This window comes from Fukomys damarensis, unplaced genomic scaffold (assembly GCF_012274545.1).
Source record: "Fukomys damarensis isolate Sample0158 unplaced genomic scaffold, DMR_v1.0_HiC HiC_scaffold_25, whole genome shotgun sequence".
Lineage (NCBI taxonomy): Eukaryota > Metazoa > Chordata > Mammalia > Rodentia > Bathyergidae > Fukomys > Fukomys damarensis.
Window position 1 is genome coordinate 12790595 of NW_022900937.1, and position 24086 is coordinate 12814680.

General features: G+C 40.7%; 1 long non-coding RNA gene across 1 annotated transcript in view; it reads right to left on the reverse strand.

Annotated features, from left to right (window-relative positions):
- The window catches only part of LOC104874217, an 85088-nt gene that overhangs the window by 59695 nt on the left and 1307 nt on the right, over window positions 1–24086 (reverse strand). The window contains exon 2 of the long non-coding RNA XR_783690.1: window positions 17800–17919. This is a non-coding gene — a long non-coding RNA (uncharacterized LOC104874217). The remainder of the gene's footprint in view (window positions 1–17799; window positions 17920–24086) is intronic.

Consider the following 24086-nt stretch of genomic DNA (forward strand, 5'->3'; position numbering starts at 1 on the left):
AAAAAAAAAAAAAAAAAAAAAAAAAAAAAAAAAAAATGAAAGGAGAAGTTCTGATATATGAGTTTGATTGTCAAGTCTGGGTCTAGGTAATCTGGCTGGATTCTTCCATTTCCATTCAAATATATTAACATATTTAGGTCTTTTCTCTTACACTAATAAGATTCATCAGATACTAAATTTCTAATCTCACATCTGAAGTATAAGATGGCTGCTTGAATTTGGAAAGTCAAGCGGGGAAAGACCAGTTTCTCAAATTCAGATAATCTCTCTGTTTTCAGTATGGTTTCCGCACCCTCTTATATGCACAGTAGCTTTTAGTTCAGAAAATAAACCTCAAAAGTGTTTGATGCATTGGGAGAGGAACAGCCATCCAGTCGCTCCACGTAGGAGAGGGAATAGAGGATTTAACTCCATGTTGTCCAATACAGCAACACAAGGCACTGTGGTGATAGAAATTTAACTTAAACCGGGCATGGTGGCGCACGCCTGTAATCCCAGCACTCAGGAGGCTGAGGCTGGAGGACTGCTGTGAGTTTGAGAACAGCCTGGGCTACATAGTGAGTTCCAGGTCAGTCTCAACTACATAGTGAGAACCTGTCTCAACAAACAAAAAAGAAATTTAACTTAAATAAAATTGCAAATTCAACTGCACAACAACCATACATGGCCAGTGGCCACTCTACTAGTGCAGATACAGAATGTCTCTTTTCATGGCAGAAAATAATATCACACAATGTAATTTAATTGCCTGGTTTTGTTTGAAGGTTGGTTTTTGTTTTAAGGGTAGGTGTATCCCTGGTGCCCAGCCAGCCTTGAATTTGAACTCCTTCTACCCCAGGTTCCCAAGCAGGGGGATTACAAATGTGTGTGACCACACCCAGCTAACTGCTTCTTAAATAAACTTTCAAGCAGTCCTTATTTTTCACCCTTACATTTACTTCCTGTGATGGTTGAGTGATTATGTCAACTTGAGAAGTTTGGCTAAGGGAAGCTTAGCAAAATCCGCTCAGCAATTCCACACCTTAGGCTGTGGGATATTCACTCTAGGGCTGCTCCTTGCCTGACTGTTACAAAGGGGAAACGAGGAAGGTCCAGTTCTCTTCTGTTCCTTTGGCTCCAGCACAGACCCTTCAGCCTTCCAGTGTAGACCCACTGGCCTCCTGATACAGACCCCCACAGCACACTTCAGTGAACTCCAGAATTTTGACTGAATCCTTTGGTCTCCAGTGTGTGTTGAGACCCTCTGGACTCGTCCTCATTCGACCTGTGGGTGGCTATTTTAAGCTAATGATGCAAATCCTTATATATAGCTAGTTATTTTGTGTTCTATCAGTTTCTCTAGCAAATACTGACTGATACACTTCCATTTCCAGAGATAAGGGATATCACCAATTCCTGAGCCTATTGGAGGTTTAAGGATACAAATCTGATTGACTGGCTTCTACTGACAGATGGTAACTCCACGAGAGAGTGACTTTGCTTTTGTTCATTAATGAAACCCAAAGACCTAGTACGAAACCTGACATATAGATGCCTTCATCATTTTTGTTGCTGTAACAAAATACCTAAGGCCAAGTGTCTTATGAATAGTTTTGGAAACTAGAAGTCTAGCATCGGATAACCCCATTTGCTCAGACCTGGTGGGGGCAGAGGTCCCCTCTCTATGTAACAAAATAGTGGCGAAGCAGAAAAGGATACAATTACATGCAGAAGTGGGGTCAGGCATGTGGGGTACTCCTGCTTTACAACAACCCGCTCTCACAAGAACTAACTCATTCCACAAGACTAGCACTGATCCCTTCCAAGGTGGTGCTCCCACAACTTAACCACCTTCTACCAGGCCCCACCACCTCTGAACATCACCACACTGACAATCAAGCTTCCAGCACATGAACCCTGTGGAGAATTTTCAGACCATAGCAGCAGTTACTCCATAAATTGTTATACACTACTGAATAAATGTTTCCCTCACTGTTAACTCAGACTTCAGAGTTTTCAGGTATGTTCATTCAATTATCTTCTCATCCTCCTCCTTTCTCAATTCCAAAATGTCTTTTTTTTTTTCCTGGCAGTACCAGGAATCAAACTCAGTACCTTGTGCTTGCAAGGCAGGCATGGTGCCACTGAGCTACATACCCAGCCCTACCAAAATGTCATTCTTTATGTCCTTTCTCGCACCATCTTCATCTTGTTGCCATTTCAGAGGAATTTTAGGAGGGAGCAGGGATAAATGTTTAAGTCCAGTCACCATTTTTAATCAAAACTGTATTTATACATGAAAATAAGGAAAAATAAATTTATGATAAAATTTTAAAGAAAAAAATCATCTAATTTTCCTGAAACAAATACAAAGGAAGACAAAAAGATATTTAGATTATACTGTAAAGAAGAGATTGAGACAGTATTAATAGTAGTTATATGAAGAAAGTCAGGATGTAGTTAAGGAAAATAGTTTGTATATCTCTATATTATTCAGATTTTAATACGTTTATTACACTGCATTTCAAGTAGAGGTCCTTTATCAAAAATAACAGACTTGAGAAGCAGATAAAATTCACAGCTTGGGCCAGGGATTTAGCTCAGCGGTTCGGTGGCCTGCCTTGCAAGCGCAAGGACCCGAGTTCGATCCCCGGTACCAAAAAAAAAATCACAGCTCAAGGAACCCCCATCTATAGGATCTGTGTGTTTCTCATTCATTTTAGCTGGGGGTATGTGAACCCTATCTGTGACTGTGCTTGGGAGCTTTATGCTTGCCGAAGCAGAGAACTCTCCACCAGGGAAAGACACAGTCACTTTTCAAGCTTTCCCTGCAGCTATGGTTCAAACTTAGGTCAACCTTTGCTTGTAACATATTCTTGACCTAGATCTATAGCTGGCTATAACTCAGAGAACTTGATTTGTTTGTTTGTTTGTTTTTGGTACCGGGGATTGAACTTGGGGGATTGAACTTGGTTCCTTGTGCTTGCGAGGCAGGCAGCGGAACCACTGAGCGGAACCCCAGCCCTCAGAGAGCTTGAAATAATCCAGGATCTATCTGGCCGTCATCATTGACCAGTTCCACAGGATACTGAAAGAACAGTTTCTGGCTGTGTAGCTAGCTCCAAACCTATTCCCTCACCCTACCCAACTTCCTTTTAATACATCCCTGTTAGGGTTCAATGAAGCAGAGTTAATTTCTGTAAGTAGCAAATAAGAACCCAGACTGTTAAGAATTCAGACACTCTAGGTTATGAATCTCTGGCTTAGCCATAAAATAGTATAAGAAATATATAACCCACCTTTTTTAAAAGTATTTTTTAAATTTACATAACAATTTTCTAGGAAATTTTGGCCAAAAAATCCTAAGATACTATTTTAGTAGAACTTTTCTTCAACATTAATGTTAAGAGTTTCTACAGACTCACAAGCTAATAGTAGTTTATTTCTGTACCAGGACACCCAAGGAGGAGTTGACATTATAAGTTGGGGTTTGTAAAGATATTTTCTTCACTTAGAAAAAATATGGGCTTAATAAATTGTCACAAGTGTTCCTAAAGCCTGGTCTGAAGAATTTACTTCAAATAATAATTTCATATATAAGTCGTAACAAGGGAAAAGTACAAAATAGAAAAAATGAAATGTTTACCCTTTGCTTTCTGCCTAGAGAAATTATACATGTTTAGTACTTAATAATATTCCTATTTAAAAAGCCTAAATCTCACATCCCAAATTAGAAAAGAAAGTTGTGAAAGAAAGTCATCAAAACTTACTAAAAAAAGAAAGAAACAGCCACTAGGAGTCATCCACAGGTCATGAATGAACACTACATTAGATGGATTCAACTGCACAACTTTTGAGCCAAGAAAAATCCTTTCAGGAAAGGTTAAAAAAAAAAAATTTAAAAGAAGAAGAAAACAGTGTCTCCACTGACTATGATTAAAAAGTAAGCAAATTTTTGTTATCAAAATTTTCTTTTGAGTGATTTGACACTTCTGAATGTTTTTTCTTCTATCATACATAAAAGAACCAATGATGGGGGGGCGGGGATTTGCAGAGCTTCAAAGTATCTTCCCAAAATATTTATTAATTACTATAGCTACTTTAATATAAACACTAACAAATTCTCTATTGCTCCTCACACCAGGAATGAGTTTAATTTCCATTTCCCTTAGTATAGGCTAAACTTGGTAACTAAAATCTAACAAATAGAATATATAAAGGGCAAAATTGTAATTTTACACTGGATAAATCTGGCATCTGAACCAACTAATAAAAGTTAACACTGGGCCGGGGATTTAGCTCAGTGGTTCCACCACCTGCCTCAAAAGCACAAGGTCCCAAGTTCAATCCCCAGTACCAAAAAAAAAGTTAATATTACCATTTCTGAAAAGTCAAGGAAAAAACCATCTACGAAGGCTGCAAGCCAGAGCTCTCTTTGCCCTTTGCCTTCTCACAGCAGTTAGGGGTACTTCTTCAGAGGGGGAATATTGCAGATAGGTAAGTTAATATCTTATAGTTAGTTAGACAGGGCTGCCCTCAAGGAGCCAACACAGCCAGGAGCCAACAAGGAGGACAATCAAGACACATTCACTGAAGGCCAGAATTGTAAAAGGAGAGAAACTACCATAACTTTGTGCTTCCTCTGGGAATAAATAGCAGTGATTGATATTCTAAATAGGTATCAATCACCTGGGTGGGGGAGACAAGGTCTTAACCCAACCTTTCCAGGAAATATCCCTGACCCCCACCCTTACTGAAAATCCTTTTATGCTTGCTAAATGACTTAATCCCCCATTTGACCCCAATTTAATCAATATTATCTGGGTGACAGTACTTGTAATCTTATTGGTTGGTCATGGTTTTGCCCCACCTCATGCCCATCTTGTAATTTCCACTGGATCTTACAGTTTTGTCCCACTTTGTACCCGCCTCACCACATGGCTTTGCTGTATAAAACATGTTTGAGAAGTGGGTACCGGTGAGACAGTGACACTGTCCATTGTGTTTCTTCTAACCTGTCCTAATTCCTGAGATTGTGTTTAAGGCACATAAAATGTCACCCAACAGTTTGGTTGGAATTGGTATTCACTGACTTCATTTTTAATGAGGTTAAGTTTTGCTGGTTCTTCAATACTTTCTTTGAAGTTTAAAGACTTTTGGTAAATTCATTACCAACTAATGTAATTCTTTTGTGGAAAGGAAAAAACACCACATATGCCAGAACAGAATTTAAACCAACTGCATTTTTGTACCATAAATTTAATTTCCTAATTTATTTTGAGCAACCCGTTCTGTAAATAATAGTGTCTGGGGCAGGGGATTTAGCTCAGTGTTTCTGCTGCCTGCCTTGCAAGTGCAAGGACCTGAGTTTGATCCCCAGTACCCATAATAATAATAATAATAATAATAATAATAATAATAATAATAATAGTGTATCAGATGTTAATTATTGACCCATGACAACTAAATGCAATAGGGGATGCTGGTCTGGATTAGGGGGTGCTACAAAGGCCAAGTGGACTATGAACCACAGATTAAAATATCACTGTTAAGTTTCCTGTTTATAATCCTGCAGGTTTTATAGAAAATATGTCCACGCTCTTAAGAAATGTAAGTACTGTGTTTAGGGATAAAGGAATGTGATATTCTGTATTTCACTTACTCTCAAATAATAGTCCAAGGGGATAAACATCTCTGAGTTTAGAGAGAGGGTCATAAAGCAGATGGGACAATATAGTAACAATTAGGGCATCTAAAGATACAGGGTGCACAGTTCCAATTTTTGTGTAAACTTGAAATTACTTTTTAATAAGTAGTTAAAAAGTGACTTTTACTCAAGAGCTCATTATCTTTGGTAGGTAGATATGTTTAGCAGTCCTTTGACATCTTCTATGCATTATATGCTTGGCAGAATTGCCCTTCTACTGTAATTTATTGTAGAACCAAATTCAAATCAGAACTGGCTTAAAAAGTATCAAATACTGTTTATAATCTGCAACAAAAACTGACAGATCCTTTAACTGTGATATTTTTATATCTAAATTCACAAATATGGATTGTTTTAAATAAAGATTTCTAGGCCAGGGATTTAGCTCAGTGGTTCTGCTGCCTGCCTTGCAAGCGAAATGACCCGAGTTCAATCCCCAGTACCAAAATAAATAAATAAATAAAGGTTTCTAAGTTGGCTGCTTAAATTCTCTTTACAGGTAAAGGCAGAGGGTAACCCTCCAACACCCCAGGTTTTAGGATGTATGGTGTGATTTCACCCTTACAGCAGTCCTACAGATTAAGTGCTGGACCCATGTGTGACACATCCAGTTCCTAAGGTGAAGAAAAGTTGTATAATTTGCAAAGTGATCACTAATAAATAGCTGGGAGTTCAAGTTACTCCAAACCCTATGTATAGGCATCTTTATACTTGGTACTACAGACACCTGAGCATTTATCAAATGAATTGAACTTGAATTACATGCTGATTTTTTTCTTTTGGGGGGGGCACCAGGGATCGAACTTGCACTCGTGAGGCAGGCGGAGGAACCACTGAGCCAAATCCCAGCTAACTTTTTTTCTTTAATTCAGAGAACTGTAGGCTGTGGTGAGCAAATCTAAGAAGCAGATGAATACAGATCTAAACTGCAATAATTCCAGGTCTAAAGAAATGGAGAATTTTCTAGCCCTTCATAAAAAAAGACTGCTGGTGTTTTTTATGAGACTACTTAATGGCAAATAATGGCTAATAAATTGGGGAGGTGGGTTGAACACCTCTGTGTTATCCAGAGAGAAAGTGACTCAAAGGCTACTACCCTCATTTAAGAGCCTCCCTTTCTCTTCCCAGCAGCCCCATCTCAGATTTCCCCATTAGTCAATAAAACTGTTAATTTTCCCCTCCTTCAAAAAAAAAAGAAAAGAAAAGTGGGGTGGGCAGGCAACCCCCTTTCCAAGCCCCCTTATGTCACTGTTAGACAGAAGCTTTCTTTCTCTCAATAGAATTTTCCTACTCTTAACCTCCGTTGATCCTAGAATTCATTCTTCAATTTTAGAGAGCACAAACTCACGTTTCAGATATTTACCAAGTTCGGGAGTGACATTTCTTCCCCCTACTTTCTACCAGACTTCAAGCTATACTACAAAGCAATAGTAATAAAAACAGCATGGTACTGGAACAAAAAAAAGACATGTGGATCAATGGAGCAGGACTGAGGACACAGAAACTTCCCCAGACACACTGACCTATTTGATTTTGGACAAAGGGGCCAAAAGCATATGTTGGAGGAAAGATAGCTATTCAACACGTGGTGCTGGGAAAACAGGTTAGAATCAAATTCAGAACTAAATTTAGACCTAAATTAATATAACCATTATGGGAATTAGTATGAAGGTTTCCCTAAGAACTGAAATTAGAAAGTCCATATGACCCAGTGATCCCCCAGCTGGGTATCTTCCCCAAAGAGCTTAAGATATCATACTATAATTGATGCATGCATGCCAGTGGTTACAGCAGCACAATTCAGAATAGCTAAACCCTGGAAACAGCCTATAAACCCATCAACAGATTGGGTAGAGAAAATATGGTATCTGTATACAATGACATCTATTCTGTAAAGAGTGACAAATTTGAGACATTTATAGAAAAATGGATGCACCTGGAAAATACAATGTTGAGTGAAATAAACCAGACAAACTTTAATATATTACAGTATCTCTCATTTGAGTGAGGCAAAGTACAAACAAAGACAGCAATAAAAGATAGATAGAAGGGGACAAGGAGATGGATCTCTTGGAATAGAAAAGGGAAGAGTCAAAGGAGAAAAGTACAAGATGTGAGGAGGAGGGAAAGGGGGAATAAATAGAATAAAGATATACCATGTACAGGAACCAAATAACCTCAATTAATGTAAGCAGTAAATGCCATAACATGAGCTAAGACTAATAATATCAACAAGAATGAAAAATGGGGTGGGGAATTAGAGGAGGAGGGACAGGAAGGGAAGGAGAAGGGGATTAAAAAATAAAAAAGAAACAAGCTGTGGTATGTACATGTAACCACTGCCCAAGATGACTGGAAACTGCATGAACTACAAACATGTACTAATAAAATTAAAAGTTTTATTTAAAAAATCTACCATAGTTAAGTAAGATGTTAACAATGAAAACTGAGGGAAGGGTACACAGAAACTCTCTACTATCTTTGCAACTTTTCTAAAAATATAAAATTATTTTAAGACAAGCATGTTGGCACATACCTGGAATCTGAGCATTCTGGGGGGCTGAGGCAGGAGGATCTAAAGTTCCAGCCCAGCCTGGGCAACTGAGTGACTTAGCAAAACCCTGTCTCAAAATAAAATAGTGATACCTCAGTTCATAAACTTAATGTGTTTTACAATTTGGGGGAAGATGGTTGCATCTGTGTTTGTGTGGGGAAGATGGTTGTAGTCGTGTTTGTCAACCAATACAGAATTTGTGAACAGAAGCAAAATTTTGCTAAACGCTTTTGTTTGCAAACAGAAGCATTTGTGAATCAAGGTATTACTGTAATATCAAAAGGGCTGAGGATGTAGCTTTGTGTAAAGTCCCTGGGTTCAATCCCCAGCACCACACACACACACTCTTAAATTTAAATTACAAGTTAAATTATTTTATTTATTTATTTATTTTTTGGTACTGGGGATTGAACTCGGGTCCTTGTGATTGCAAAGCAGGCAGTGGAACCACTGAGCCAAATCCCCTTTAAATAAATGAAGCAGTTTGTTAAATAAAGATTGGATAAGGGTAAGGGGTCCCTGAGGTACTGCTCTATGGAGAGGTATTTCAAAGTATGTAATTAAAGTTTTATCCATATGGATTACTTGCATTTGAACAGGACTTAGCAGTGCTTTACTACACAGGAAGTCCACCCATGTCTTTCTCCTGTAGCCCTGTGAATTTGTGATTTTTCATAACCCCTCCAGCAGCATCAGACCCTCCTCTGTGAAAGACCTACAACCCCCCCAGTACTGAAGAAGCCACGGAGACCCACACTGCAAGACACAGAGCTCCCAAAGTCTGCTCTCAGCAGTACTGTAGATGATGGGGACTCAGTAGTTCATCTAGGATGAGACTGCCAAAGGATAGCTGGGACCTCTTTTGCTCTGAAGGTTCTGCCTGCCATAGACATTTCAACTGGACCACCTAAGAATCAATCATTTTTAAGGTGACAGAAGACATTACAACTGTATTGTTCCTCCTCATCATTATTAAGCCTCATTCTTCTGCACCAAACCAATAGGCGCACGCTAGATTTAGGGTGAAAAGTGCTAACTATGCACAGACAAGTGTACGACAACACAGCCTGTGAGGATCCACCTACATCCAGTGGATCTGTGCTGAACAACGGTGTTTGGCCATTCACTGACCTAGGTGCTAGGGACACCAAGAATTAAAAAGATCCAGGCCCACTATAACTACTTGGAGAACTGTAGCATTGCCTGTTAAAAAAAAAAAAAGGAACACATATGTATTTATATATATGATAGATATCATGTTTAATATGTAATATATAATCTCACTTCCAGCTATAGCTATCTTGCGTGCATACAGAAGACATGGGTAAGAATATTCAGAGAGCCTCATTCATAAGAACAAAACCTAGAAACAAGTCTTCAACAATAGAGTCAGTGACAGAAATATGATGTATTCATGAAGTGGGATTTAAACAACCATGAAAAAAGAGAATAAACCATAGTAACACATATTAACAGACTAAATCTCATAAACATAATAGTAAAAGAAAGAAGTCATAAATGAACATAAACGGAATAATTCCACTTATGTAAAGCTCAAACTAAGGATTCATACTTAGGCAGCATTTTGTAGGGATACATATATTAGGTGGCATTTTTAAGAATTGTAAGTCAAAGCAAGTTAATATCACAAAATTCAGGATCATATTACCTACAGGGGGAGAGAGGCAGATGAGGTCAGAAGGGGGACACGGGGCTTGGGGGTGTCAACAGAGGCCTGGGAAACAGACACTGAGTGATTCTGTGGTAGTTGCTCTCTGAACTGCATATATACACTTTTAACAACCTTTTTTGTCTGCTGACAATGTTTTTCCATGAAGTTGTCATAGACCAAATTACAGTCTGGATTTCATGAGTGTCATCAAGTAAAAGTCTACAAAAATATGGAGAATTATAAATAAATGCAAAAATATGGAGAATTCTATAGGCATTTAGAGTGAGTAACTCTTTCACTTAAGCTTTGATGATCAGTCTTGACACTATTTGCCTTTATTATCCACTCACTCAAGCCCACCCCATGCACCCCACAGTAAGGCTCCTCATTTCTATTATAAGGATGCTAACGACTGCCCAATCCCACAGGTGGTCTTCTGGGGAGATGGGCAGGGAGGAAACTTCACTGGGCAGCAATGGGCAGGTCAGAAGGATGAAGCAAGCGGATGCTGACATGGTACCTAAGGCTCAAAGATAACAAGTCCACCTCCCCATTACCATCAGGACAAAGCAGTGAGAATCAGACACACCTGTCTGTATGTCAGCCCTTGATGTTTACTTTAACATAGCGGTATAAAAAGTTTTGAGTGTAGAAGAAGACATTAAGTTCTCGGTAAATAAACATTTGCATTTATTCCAATAGTGGGAACTGACAGAAGAACAGAGCTTTTGTGAGCACATCAAAGTAAAGTGATTCTCCCTGAGCCCCCAATAGCCATTGGTTGTTTTCATCTAAAACTTTGAAAAATGGAGGTGTGGGAAGATTGAAGACCTAGGGGAGGAAAGAAAAGCCTAATGAGGAGGTTCACAAGCTTTTCGTACACTTGCATATATACACACTAACACACATACTGCCTCACACTGTTAAACAAAGGGCCACGTACAAGGGACCCTACTCCCCCCAAAAAGTCTGCTAATCCTTCTGCCAGTTATGGCAACAGCTCCCCTCTGCTGCTTTCTTTTGTTGCAATACAGGGAGTCAAACTGAAGACCTTCCCCCTGACCTGCATGCCCAGCCCTTTTGACTTTTTATTTTCAGACAGGTCTCCCTAAATAACTAACTCCCTAGGCTGGGATGGATCTTGTAATCCTCCTGTCTCAGTTCCCAGAATGCTGGGATTATAGGCACACATCGTCATGCTTGGCTGTTTTGGAAATCCTGAATGGTCCTCAGTGCAGATGAGCCACAGGAAAAGGCAACATTCCATCACTTCCCCAGCCAGGGAGAGGAAGCAGGAAATGAGGACTAGAGATTGGAGCAACGAAGGAAGTTTGACCCGATGCCTAGCTGTGTGTGAGGCCAGCCCTGAGCCCAGCAATGTTATTCCCAAAGCACTCAGCCTGAACCATATCCTTTCATGAGCACCACAGACATCTTTGAACTGTACAGTCCTGTTTTTCAGACCTGAAAACAAGTTCAGGCATGGATAACCCAAAAGTTGGCCATGAGCAGCAAGTAAGAGATAGAAGCAAGATTCCAGCCAAGAGCATCTGCCCCCTGGGCGGTGCCTGGCCTTTACCACCACGCGGAGGTAAAGATCTTCACACTCACAGAAAATAGGGGAGTGAACATCGAAACAACAGCATAATTAGGGGAACAGAGATTCCAGTAACTATGAATTAATTATTTTCATGTAATCTAAACATTACATGAAACATTACATGAACATTGTCATCAAGGCAAAAGACTTGGGAAGTGGGAATTAACTTGGAAGAAATGCCTTTAGCCATCAGTGGTAAAATAGAAGGAGCCAGACTCCCCAGGGGGAAGGGTGTATCTGAGGAACTATTTGCTCTTAGAACTAAAGAGCACACAGAAATAGACCTAGAGTCAATTAGATTTACCAGGATCGATACCTCACGTCACAGCTCAAAAATATAGTCCAATACATCAATGTACTTCTCCAAATTTGCTTTCTTCAGTGATGGGGCGTAGAAAGAATTAGGTTTAAAAGTTGGGTTCAAATTCCTATTTGGTTGTCTACTGGCTGTGCATTTTTAAGCATCTAGCTAAACTCTCTGACAAGCAAACGTGGCAATTAAAAATCAAATCTCACAAAAAGTACTGGGCTTCAGAAAACTGGTCCAAATCACCACGGTCAAGTCCCAGCTGAGCCTCTGTCAAATGGGAATCATAATTCCTATCCCACAGAGATGCTATAAATAGGATAAAATGCTTGACTCTCACATAAAAAGAGGGATCAAGCCAGGAGGTCCTTCAAAATTCTTCCTAATCTAGAGTCAGTGATCTTTGGTGAGAGGAGCTAATTAACTGCTTGTTTCTATTAAGTATCTGCTAGTGACAAGCAGGGCTGGCTTCTTAAGGTGTGCAAAGAGTTCTATCTACCAGCCTCTGCATTCAGAAGGCACAACCTGGGGAAGGTGCCACGCTGTGGCAGTACGAAACTCCTCCTCCTCCTCATTCTTTACCAAGGAGCCCAGCATTTCCACTTTGCACTTAAGTCTTGCAAGCCCCACGTCAGGGCTTGGCACACAGCAGTGTGCTTAGCACCCAGAACACAGCAAGAAAACAGACCAGCACCCTCAAGGAGCTCCAACCAAGTGGATTACTTGGAAGCAACACATACAAAACAGACAGGACACTTAAGGAAAGAAAGGAACTTGCATATTTTATTCCACCATCCAATCTTATATGGAAAGCTCCAAAGATGAAAGCAGTTATTTATACATGGGACAGGCGCCGGCTCGCCTACCACACAGAAGACACACACATCCGTCTATGGACTCACCAGTCACATGTTTCTCAGGTGAGAAGATGTCTTCCTGGACTCCTACAGCACCTGCAGGCACATCCACCCTTTTCCATCAGACTTGAAGACCCAAGGTCCAGGTTCTCAAAGGCAGGCTCTGGCCACCTGGAGCCCCCTTAGAAATGCAAAGTCTCAACCAACCGGTCTCCCTCATCAGGAACTCTAGGGGCGGTGCCCACCACTTTGGCTTAACAAGCCATCCTGCGGCATGTGCTAAAGTTTGAGAACCACTGACTTAGACTATCAATCTTAACCACTTTGAAATTTGGTAAATGCCTTTCTTACTTTTTTCCTTTTTTTTTCATCCTTGTTGCCAGGGAGGGTGTGTTGAGGGAGTTGGGGGGGGCCTTCCCAGCATCCTCCCCTCCCCACAATCAGTGGCAATTCCCAAAGATCAGGGTCTCTTTGTGTGTTTCCTGCAAAATTCAATTTAAGTCACACACTTTATTTTTGCCTGTTCATTCAAGGCACAATGAAACCCTGAAGTCCCTTGTGAACAAACATCCCCCTTGCACATGTCAAGTATCTGATTCATTTAGACTTATCCCAATTGCTTAATGTCTGCAACAGAAGCCTTGTGATATTCTTGATGTAAACAGCTGAGTTAATACCCTTGGACAAAAGAGGCCTGGTGTTTGGGTGAGCTCCCATGGGCCTGAGAGTCACAAAGAGAAGCTTGTTGAATGTATACATAAAAAGAGAGGAGATAGGAGGCAGCTACTCTGATCTTTACGACCTTTTGATTATTCTATCAGTTAGTTAAAGCATAAATCCATCCCTCGACCTAACAAAATACTATTTTACTTCCTTTTACTCCATATTTTATCTTTTATGGCCAATAAAACATAAAAAAAACCTTACAAAGGTTATGTTCTCATCAATTTTTGCACTAAACGACAATAAATTAAGTGGAGGTTACTGCAGCCGCAATGTAGATGGCAGCTCAAAACTTTCTTGAAAGACAGCCTCCCACAACTGGAGTGGAGAGCTGCTCATCAAAGAGTTGCAGGTAAAATTAAAGCCCAGTCTTAGAATGGTATTGCCTCTCTACTTCTTCATGTAGTTAGACAGTGTCTGGACTTTTTCCTTTTTTCTTAAAGTCTGTTGGCGGCGGAGGGCGGGGGACAAAGTGTAAAAGATAAGAAAATGAAAACTTAAGTGTTGGCCAGGTACCAAAAGGAAAAGTCACATTTTGTCAAATAACTTCAAGTCCAATCGATATCTTCCAATTTGCAATATGATAAACCGTCTCCCAAACCAAACCTCCCCAGCACTAGGCAACAGATGCAGAAGTTCAAAATTTATTTTTCGTTTATTCAATTCCAGAAACATTTGTTGACAACATTAAATGAGTTACTAAGCATAGAACACTGAAAATAATGCGTTGCCACAGTAGGGACTGCACGTGTACTAGTTATCATTCTTATTCATTGTTGGTATTGCTTGTGGTGTTCTTGATATGTGCTGTTAAATGTTATTACGTGCTAAGTATCAGAAATACAGCAGCAAGAAACACATGTGCCTCTCCTGCAAAGGGCCATCAGTCACCCACACAAATAAGCTAAATTACCAATGGTTACAGTTCAAACGTAACCTGTTTGTAAGATGTAATCTATCTGAAACCTATTCTTGGGTACTCTGGGTACCTAAGAAGGGTTTAGAATGTTGCTACGTCATGTTAGGACTTTTGGAGCCTCTTGGATATACAGTTTGGATCAAATCCCCATGATCCTTCCTCCAGTGTTTCTCAAGTTCCTTTCGTATTACCATGCAAGTCCCCAATGTGAAGCAGCCTCAAAGATTTATAAACAAATATGCATACTTTGTTATTATGTTTCTCAATAGCAGAAGCAGTGTACCTCTTTTCTTAGTTCATTTTCTGTTGCTCTAACATAATACCTGATGCTGGGTAAGTACAAAGCAGCCATTTGCTTGGCTCATGGGTTCACAGTTCTGGACCCTTGGAAGCCCCACCTCCAAATACCATTAACATTCGAATTTGGGAATTAAGTGTCCAATACATGAAATCTGGGTACACACTCAAGTCATACCATCAATTTCGCATATTACAACACCTTTTTTTAAATCCTATTAACATTTCCAAATGCAGAAACTGAGATATCCCAAGAAACAATCCTATTATCAAACATATTTGATAAATCTTCCATTAATTTTCTCGAACTTTTTGAGTAACTGCCAAAATCAAAACTGCCTCAATATCTATATGCAATCTACTCCACCTGCCTTGGCTCTGGGGATTGAATCCAGGACCTTTGTGCTGAGCTACAAGGCTACTACTCTGCCTTTTTAAATTTTGAGACAGTCACATTAAATCTCTAAATTGCCCTAGCTACCCTAGAATTTGCAGTCCTCCTGCCTCAGCCCTCCAAGATTACAGGCTATAAAGTTGATTTTCTGATTTCACAAAGAGCCAAGAACAAGAACGAACGTAACGATCAACGAATGTGGAGGCTCAATTTTAAATAGAACCTGTTTAACAAGAAGAATGGGAGGGGGCACTCAGAGTGGCCAGGCATATTTTTCCTGGCACAGCCACACCCCCGGGCACTAGAGCTGAAGGAAGCCCTCGGAACATCCTCAACTCCTGTAGAGCATGGTGGGAGGACCGAACTCTGGGGCCAGCAGTCTGAAAATGGGTCCCAGACCCCACAGCTCTGGGCCTAAACTGGGGGCAAGTAGCTGAGGCTTTTTCAGATTTGGCCTCCCATTCTGCAAAATGGACAGCCGGCTTCTAAGAAAGCTGTGAGAGGAAGACTCACACCAGTGCTTCCCAGCACAAGGCTGAAACTGATTACTCACTGGTTAGCAATAGTGAGCTATAGTTCAAACCTCTCAAAATCCAACCCCAAGTGAGGCGAGATTCAAAATCATACCAACAAACAAAGCCAGTTTCCACTGCCTACGGACCTCTGCATGGGCGGGACAGCCCTGTCCTAGGGATCCCTAGGCCACCTGGGGCTGGGGCAGAACTGAGCCCCCCAAGGGCAGATGCGGAAGTCATGGGAAGTACATTTCCTCTGACCTTGTGGAGACCTCTGCCACCTGACCTCCTGGCTCCTTCTGTCCGGGCCCACACCTCTCAGAGTCATTTATCACCAGAATCGAGAACACAGCTAAATCAAATGTCCAAGTATAACTTTGCCCTCCAGTTACCTACCTGGTGAGCATATTCCTTATATGCAATAGCAACCCATTCCCACAGACTTGGAACTGCAATCCTGCAGACTACTTACGAAGAAAAACAAGTGTAGAGGTGTCATCCGTACTTACTAAGCGCACGATGTACGCCAAAGCTCTATCCAAAGCCTTGGATATACAGACCCAAGACTCCATCTTAGAGGGGAAAAACAGCTGACAGATAACTACAATGCAATGTACTTGGTATGATGATAAAATTTAATAGAAAATGTTAACATGTTTTTTCCTTTTAGGAATTTGGCCTGGGAAGTAAAATATTCAGAATTTAAAGAAAAAATATTCTTCTACAATAATAACCACATTATCTCATTTATTAGCTAATTAATACATCAATTATAAAAGAATCATAAAACAAAGAGAAGCAAAAAAGTATCACCTATCATCTTATCTTCTGAAAGAACTCTGTTAACACTTGGTCAAACTGACTTCCAGATTTTTAAATACACATCTATTTTTAAACAAATTATGATATTATTTTATACACTGTATGGTAGCCTGTGCTTTTCAATTATCAGCACATACAAATACACGCCCACACCCACACACACACACATTTTTTTTTTCCAGTACCATGGACTGAACTCAGGACCTTGCTCTTTCCAGGCAGGCAACTGAGCTACATTCCTGGCCCCTATAAACATATTTTAAAAATAGTAAATGTTCCTCTAATTTATAAGTTTAAATGACTGCACAGTACACACCAAACGTACTATAATTTCTTTAACAATTGCCCCCTACTTTTGGATCTTCAGACCACTTTGGTGTTTGTTTTTTTTTTTTTTTTGGAGACCATAACAACATTCTTATTCACACATCTTTTCAACCTAATCCAATTAATTCTCCAGAATCACTTTCTAAAGCTGAACCGTCAGATCAAAGACTGCACATCTTTAAAACTTCATACCTATTACCAAATTGCCCTCCAGAGAGGCTGAGCCATTAAAAGTCACCATTTCCCCTCACCTTCGTTGCATGCGACCACTCTTTTCACTCTCTGCATTTAGCATTGTTAAATTTTAATGTACTTGCTTTTGCTAAAAATGTTTTCAGGAGCATCTTTTTAGAAGTAGTTATCACATTTGCAGAAATGGAGTAGTTCTGAGCTCTTCCATAATTCTAGTTTGTGTTTGGGGCTTGATGTGTCTCCATTCTACCATGCACAGACACCACCAAAGATCTTGCTAATGTGCAGATCGTGGCTCAGGAGGTTCAGTTCAGGGTGGACTGAGATGCACTGCTAACAAATTTCATGGAATGTCAAAGCTGTGCTCCAAGAACTCCTCTTCGAGGCATAAGGACCTTAACTATCTTCTCTCAGGCCCCTCTCAATCTCCACTTCCCAGCACCTTCCTCTTCAGTAGCAGCTGAGGGAGTGAAATTGTTCCACTGCTAACTTCCAGCTTAGTCCTATGCAATTCACTAAGCCGCTCAGGGCCTCAGTTTACCCCTCTGTGAAATGGGAGGCATGAAGTAGCTGACTTGTAAAACCCTTCCTCTCTCCAACAGCGAAGGATGCTCCCTCAGTCCTGACATAACTGGGTGCAGCCTAAACTCTCTTCCCTTCACCCCTCTAGGTCAGACTCAGACGCACAGTAAGGAAACAAAGTGTGATCCGAGGAACTCATATTGAGGCTGCTGATCAAAGTCACATCCCCCAGGAAAAGCATCCTTGAAGGTGGACATAGGCTCCAGTGGCCGTTGCCTGGTTATAATGATGTACATCATTTTCTCTTCCAAAAGGAATCGCTTTAACAACAACTTAAGGCTAATTCACCCATTAAAGGAATGAAGGGTGCAGTAAGGGAGGAGAATGACAGAAATATTGCATCTGTAAATACCTCGCCAAAGAGCCTCCAGGAGTCGGCGCTCAGAACAGGGAGGTTCAGTGTCCTTGGTGGTACTTCACTTGTCCCGGCTACTCCCTCCTGTTCCAATTTCCTTCTTGCTTTTCTGCAGCCCTAAAAGGTGGGCAGAAACAGAACATCATCCTAATGCCTGAACTGACCCGACAGCTTGTTTAAAATAATGCAGAATCTGTAGACATACTTTCTGCTTCACCAACGCTACAGAAACGCTGGCATCCTAGTCTGTAAGAAAGTTGAACATCCAGTATGAACTGCAATACAAGACAAATTATAATGCTTGGTTCAGTTCAATTATCGAATAAGGCCTTGAGGGGCTGTTTGGTACAATTCTTTATTTTTGAAAGGCTGGGCCAGAATGATGTATTTTTAGTTACAATTCACTTTTCTCATTCCCACCCAACACCTAAAAGTCTTTTTCTGCTGCTTTTTTCCATTCCTTGGCAGACATTGCAATTTATTTGCAAAACTCTTTTTCCCACTTTAATTGGCTTTAGCTTCTTTTAAACAGCTTGGTACAATGTGATTCTTAAATGAACTTTAACACACACACGCACGCACACACACACGCACGCACACTTTTTCCCTTTTCTCTTCCACAGATGATGCCTGGCCTGTCTACCCTGACTGAATCACCCACAAAGTTGGAAAGCCTTTGTTCCTTGACTTAGGCCAGAATGAGGTGTGGTGATCAACTCTAATTGAGGACATCAGCCAACCTAGCAGAGCCTAAAATAAGCAAAAATAAATCTGCTAACATCTTCCACTTTTCATGTTTATTGTCCTGGGCAACTCCCGCCCCCTGTGTTCTGCAAACCTGTAACCCCTCGATTGGAGCTATCTGCAAACTCTTACCCTCTGATTCCAAGGTGGAGCCACATTCTAGACCCATTTCTCTGTACAGCTGCTATCCTAACACTTCCTCACTATCTCAAAGCTTGTCTGTGGCACTCAAGCCATAAGATCGGTAAGACAGCAAATCTCACCTTATTAGCGCTTGTTTGATCTTAAAACCACATCATCCAAGATTTCAGCTACATAATGCTGGCTCCAGACAAGAGGAGCAATTTCCTTATGAAAATAAATTAGACAAGCACGCAATAAAAAAAGAAAACAGATACGGAACTGCTAAAATGTTCAAGAGCTTTAAAGGTGGCCAGCGAGCTAAGCAAAGGGTAAAGAGGCTTCTTCTCCTGTCTCCTTAGTCTTTTATTCTCTGGCCCTCATTCTGCCTGCAGCAAAACAAATACTTCCTTTCAAGAAATATTTTTAAGGTACTACTTTTCAATTAGGGACGGCTTTATTTCTTTTGTAGGCTGGGGTTTTGCCTTTCTTCCTGAAATTATGATGTACACCACGGAGGTAAAGGAAGTCCTTAGGAGTGGCCTTGTTATCATTCATCAGCCGTGAGATACCAGGATGAATATATTGTCAGGAATCTGTAGGTAGCATTTCATTTATCCTATGCGCTATGGGAAGAGCGGCTCCACCAGGGATTACATTATTATTCAAGCTTCCTGCGTTTGCTCCAAACGCAGATTGCAACTACAATTCAGAGAGAAACTTATAAAGGTGATAGGAAATAGACTTTCAACAGAACAGTTTTTTAAAAAAAAAATATTAACCTTTTCAGAGTTTAATTCCACCTTAGATACCCATAAATAGACCAGCTTTCAGGAACTAAAAACTAATCCTACCGTCATAATACAAAGCTCGATTTCTCATTCCATATGATCATTAATTTTGCTTTAAACATCACAAGAAATCTCTTCAACTTCTTAAGCTGTGTAATTCATTTCTGTACATCAATCCAAGAAACCTCATTAATTTAGGTGGCCTTTTTGTGGTACATCTGAGGCACACAAATATTTGAAATTTTTACCTTAGGTCAGAGTTTAAGAAAAAATTAATCTCTCATTTTTGGAAAGGATTTATGAACATGGAAAAATGTTTTTGTGACAGTAACATGTATATGTTACCCTATTCACAATTTTAAAAGGTTATCTAGAATATATGAAACTAGAATCCACAGGGGGAACAAAGGCAGGTTTTTATATAAATGCTAGGTTTTATTTTCAAGAAAAAAAAAACTTACTACATCTTTAACATTTTTTTCCTACAACCCAGTTTTGATACTCCAATCAAATCTTAAACTGAAGAGATTTGACTTGGGAAGAGGAAAAAAAAATCCTTTGAACATTGATCGAGATAGGATTTGTGCAGTTATTTTACCTAGATTTAACTCTCTATCCTCAAATCATTTGCAGGGCCAAAATACTGTCTATGTTGAGCTGGGTTTACAATTATCCCCAAACAAGCGCAACTTCAAAGGCTGCTCAATGAGTATTTTCCGTTCTTCATTAGAACTCGTAAATGTATAACTTGCACATAAACAAGTCACTCCACCTAATTAAATGGAATCTCTTCCTCTCTATTAAAAATTTAGAAGTACTGCCTGGGTATAAACATGTCGCCTGAGAAGGTAGGAGGGGAGACCCTCTTGATATCCATGAATAATCAGCTGAATCTCCTTTAAGCAAAGCCATGTTAATAACTGCACAAGTGCACATAAATTATCCTAATTATTTTATTATCAGTAAAAATTGTTCAATGTAAAGGGTGTTCATTGTTGGCAATTATGCCTGCAAGTGATCTCTGACTACGAGGGAAATGTGGTTCTGTGATTTAATTTATTTCAGAGACCATCACACAGCCTTCTTCCCACTTTCTGTTTCAATTATTGTCTGTGTCCTGGAAGAGATAACATAGCTTTTTCCCTGATGCTTATGCACAGATCGTAGAATATCGCTTTTAGCATCTTTCTAGACTTAGAAACTTTTTCAGATAACCACTAAAAGCTCTGGTTTGAAATGGAATCTTTAAAATGTGCTTTGAGTTTGTGTTGTTTTGTTCTGTTGTTAAAGAATAGGTTTTAAAGTCTTTGCTCTTTTTTCCTTTTCTTTTCATGTGTGTGTGTGTGTGTGTGTGTGTGTGTGTGTGTGTGTGTGTGTAAAACTGATAGAGAAATTATAAAATAAGTCTAGCTAATCAAAGTGGTCTAACTTGTGCTCAGGATTCACTGCCCAGACACCCAATCACCTAAAACATTTCATTTAGTTTGAAACAATATTGGTGACATTAAGCTTTCTATCATAAAATCAGCCAGAAACTACAGCATGTAAATGTTTGGGGAGCCAGGCAGATTTTTGAGCTGAGGCGTTTTGTTGGAGCGCCCTCTTGTGATCAAATGCCACCAACACAATATTACTCCCACATTTTTTTTAAGGGCACATTTGACAAAAACACAGTAGTGCAATTCTTGATCCTCCTCTTTTCTCCAAAATACACCTCCAAATGCATTTTCACTCAAGCAAATAGGCAAGTATGAGAGTTCTTAAAATTTCCAAGCTCTAAAGAAATCCAGAAATGATACACAAACACAAGACAATGTTCCACAATGATTTCAACACAAAATCTTCCTCATGAAGTGGCACCATCCCCAAATGTCCCTGAGCTGGTCACGGAGGGAATTTCTTTCCCAAGTGACAGTGCCACTGCCAGATACCAAAAACGTGATATTAACAGATCAGCTGTGGGGGGACTGGGTAATGTCACCCACCGTTTCTGGGACCTCTTAAAATGCTTCAATGTTGAGGGCACTCATCTGCAAGAAGGACACGTATCTCCCATGAAGAAGGCCCGGCCACCTCAGTCCTTGAGTGGAATCCAGTGTGGCTTTTCTGAGACTTCCTTCTACTGAGACCGAGGAGTTTAGAGGGGGAAATGTTGAAGGGAATTCTTTGTTCAATTGTTTCCATCATTTGTTAACCGTGTAAAACATAATGCTCTAGGTAGAGTCTTCTGAAGCCATTGCTACCTAGAATATTCACTAAAATAGGCTCTCTGTGGAAATTACTTCCTTTGGCCAGAAAATGTGGGTAAAGAAAGTGATGTGGTGCACATCTAAATATCCCTCATAGGTGGGGTTCTGGAGAGGCGACTGGATCACTGCTGTGTGATACTGGATTAGTGCGCTGATTGGTTTAGCATGGTTCTAAATGTAGATGAGTGAAGATTCACCCGGATGTGGGTGGCACCAACGAACAGGCTTCCCAAAAAGGAAAGGAAGGCTCCCTGTTGGCAGCTCCCTGCCTGCCACCACCGTGAACTGTTTTCCCTCTGTGAAGCTCATCCACCATGCCACCCTGTCTTGTAGCCAGCTGACTACGGTTTGTAAACCTCTACAAACCATGAGCCAAAAATAAACCTTCCTCCTTAACTTATGGGTGTTGCTATTCTTCCCAGCAAGAAAGTAACAAAGATAAAAGGATCAATAAAGACTTCTCTTTGACACATTATAGTTTAGGCCTTGAAGGGATTTCAGAGAGTACAGATTTCCAACTTGTCATTTTACTGTAGTGGGCATGGGCTTGTCTAAAAGGCAGCAGACCTGGGATTAAAAGGGAGGGGCGAGCCGGGCATGATGGCGCACAACTGTAATCCCAGCACTCGGGAGGCTGAGGCAGGAGGATTGCTTTGAGTTTGAGACCAGCCCGGGCTACATAGTGAGTTCCAGATCAGTTTCAACTACATAGTGAGACCCTGTCTCAAAAAACAAACAAACAAACAAATAATAATAATAATAAATAAATAACTATAAGGGAGGGTCGCGACTATAGCAAGTGTGACATCCCCCTTAGCTAACACCATAGAGCTTCCGGGCATCCAGACCCTCACAGTGGTCTGCACTGTGGCTTCATTGCCTTGCACTGCTACTGACTGCCCTTCCTAATTCTCTGTAATGATGAATAAATGATCACCATGTCCTTTAAGATAAGCTAGCAACCTCTGAGAAACCCCATCAACCTCCACAGAACCATGAGTACCAAACATCCTCCAGGGAACCGTCCAGAATACTCACCTGTGTGCTGGGCACCACGTTTGTCAGCCAACGGAATGGGAGGATGCACAGGAACAGATAATGTGCTTATTCTATCAAAACTGCAAATCTTACTACCTCATAGTGACAGATTTTATGATCATTAAGAAGTTTTAGTCATTTGTTAAAATAAATGTCAATAGTTATTCATCGTAGGTTTTTAAAACCCTAAAGAGAAGCCCCTGGCCTACTGCCCTAACGTCTGCAGCAGAGGTGTTGTGTCCCCAGAGCAAAGGCCACGGGCCTACTGCGGGACTGGCTGTTGCTGTGAAAGCTGCCTATGTCCCCACAAGATGGCACTCTTCATTTCTGATTCATCGTAGAATTATGGACTACATGGGAGACTTCACAGACCACCATGTTTCATGGTAGAACCGACATGACAGTTAGAAAAACCTGCTTCCACTTCCTGGAGGATGTGGCGTTCCAGAAGGGGACAAGTGTCCAGCTTCCCAAGGTTTGGGAAGGCCAGGCCGGGGGAGGAAGAGTGAATGTATGGGCATACTTTAAGAGTCTAAGTTTTTCCTAGAAAGCGAAACCAGTCTCAAAGTTACGTTAACCAGCTTTCTATTATGTGCTTTTGTTTTTTGTTTTGTTTTTTTTACCTTACTGGGGATTAAACCCAGGGCCTTACACATGCTAGGCAAGAGTTCTACCACTGAGCTAAAGTTTTGTGAAACTGTCTCACTAAACATCCCAGGCTAGCCTCAAACTCAGTGTCCACCTACCTCAGACTCCCAAGTAGTTGGGATCATAGGCATGCACCGTCAGGCCTGGCTAACCTGTGAAGCTTTCCTTCTTCTGAGTTGAAGGACAGGCTCTCCACCGAGGGCCCTGATCCTCAGACTGCCCCGGGATTTTCCTGCCTGTGACCCCTGCCTACCCCACTCACCAGTTCTGCCTTTGCTCATGTCCTAAGAGTACACAGAGGGTATCAGAAACCCCCTGCTTAGTGCTGGTGTTCTCAGACTTGCTTCCACAGCATTTTAAGTCTCACAAATAGGACAGAAATAATCTGCTAATACAAAAGTAATATTGGAGGGCTGGGGCTTTAGCTCAGTGGTTCCAGCGCCTGCCTCGCAAGCACAAGGACCTGAGCGCAATCCCTGGTAATAAATAAATAAATATATAAATAAAAAATTAATGTTGGCTGAGCCAGGTGGCGCATGACTGTAATCCTAACACTGCAAGGCTGAGACAGGAGGATCAAAAACTGGAGCCCAGGGCTGGGGATTTAGCTCAGTGGTTCTTGCGCCTGCCTCGAAAGTACAATGATCTGAGTTCGATCCCCGGTAACAACAACAACAACAACAACAAAAAAAAA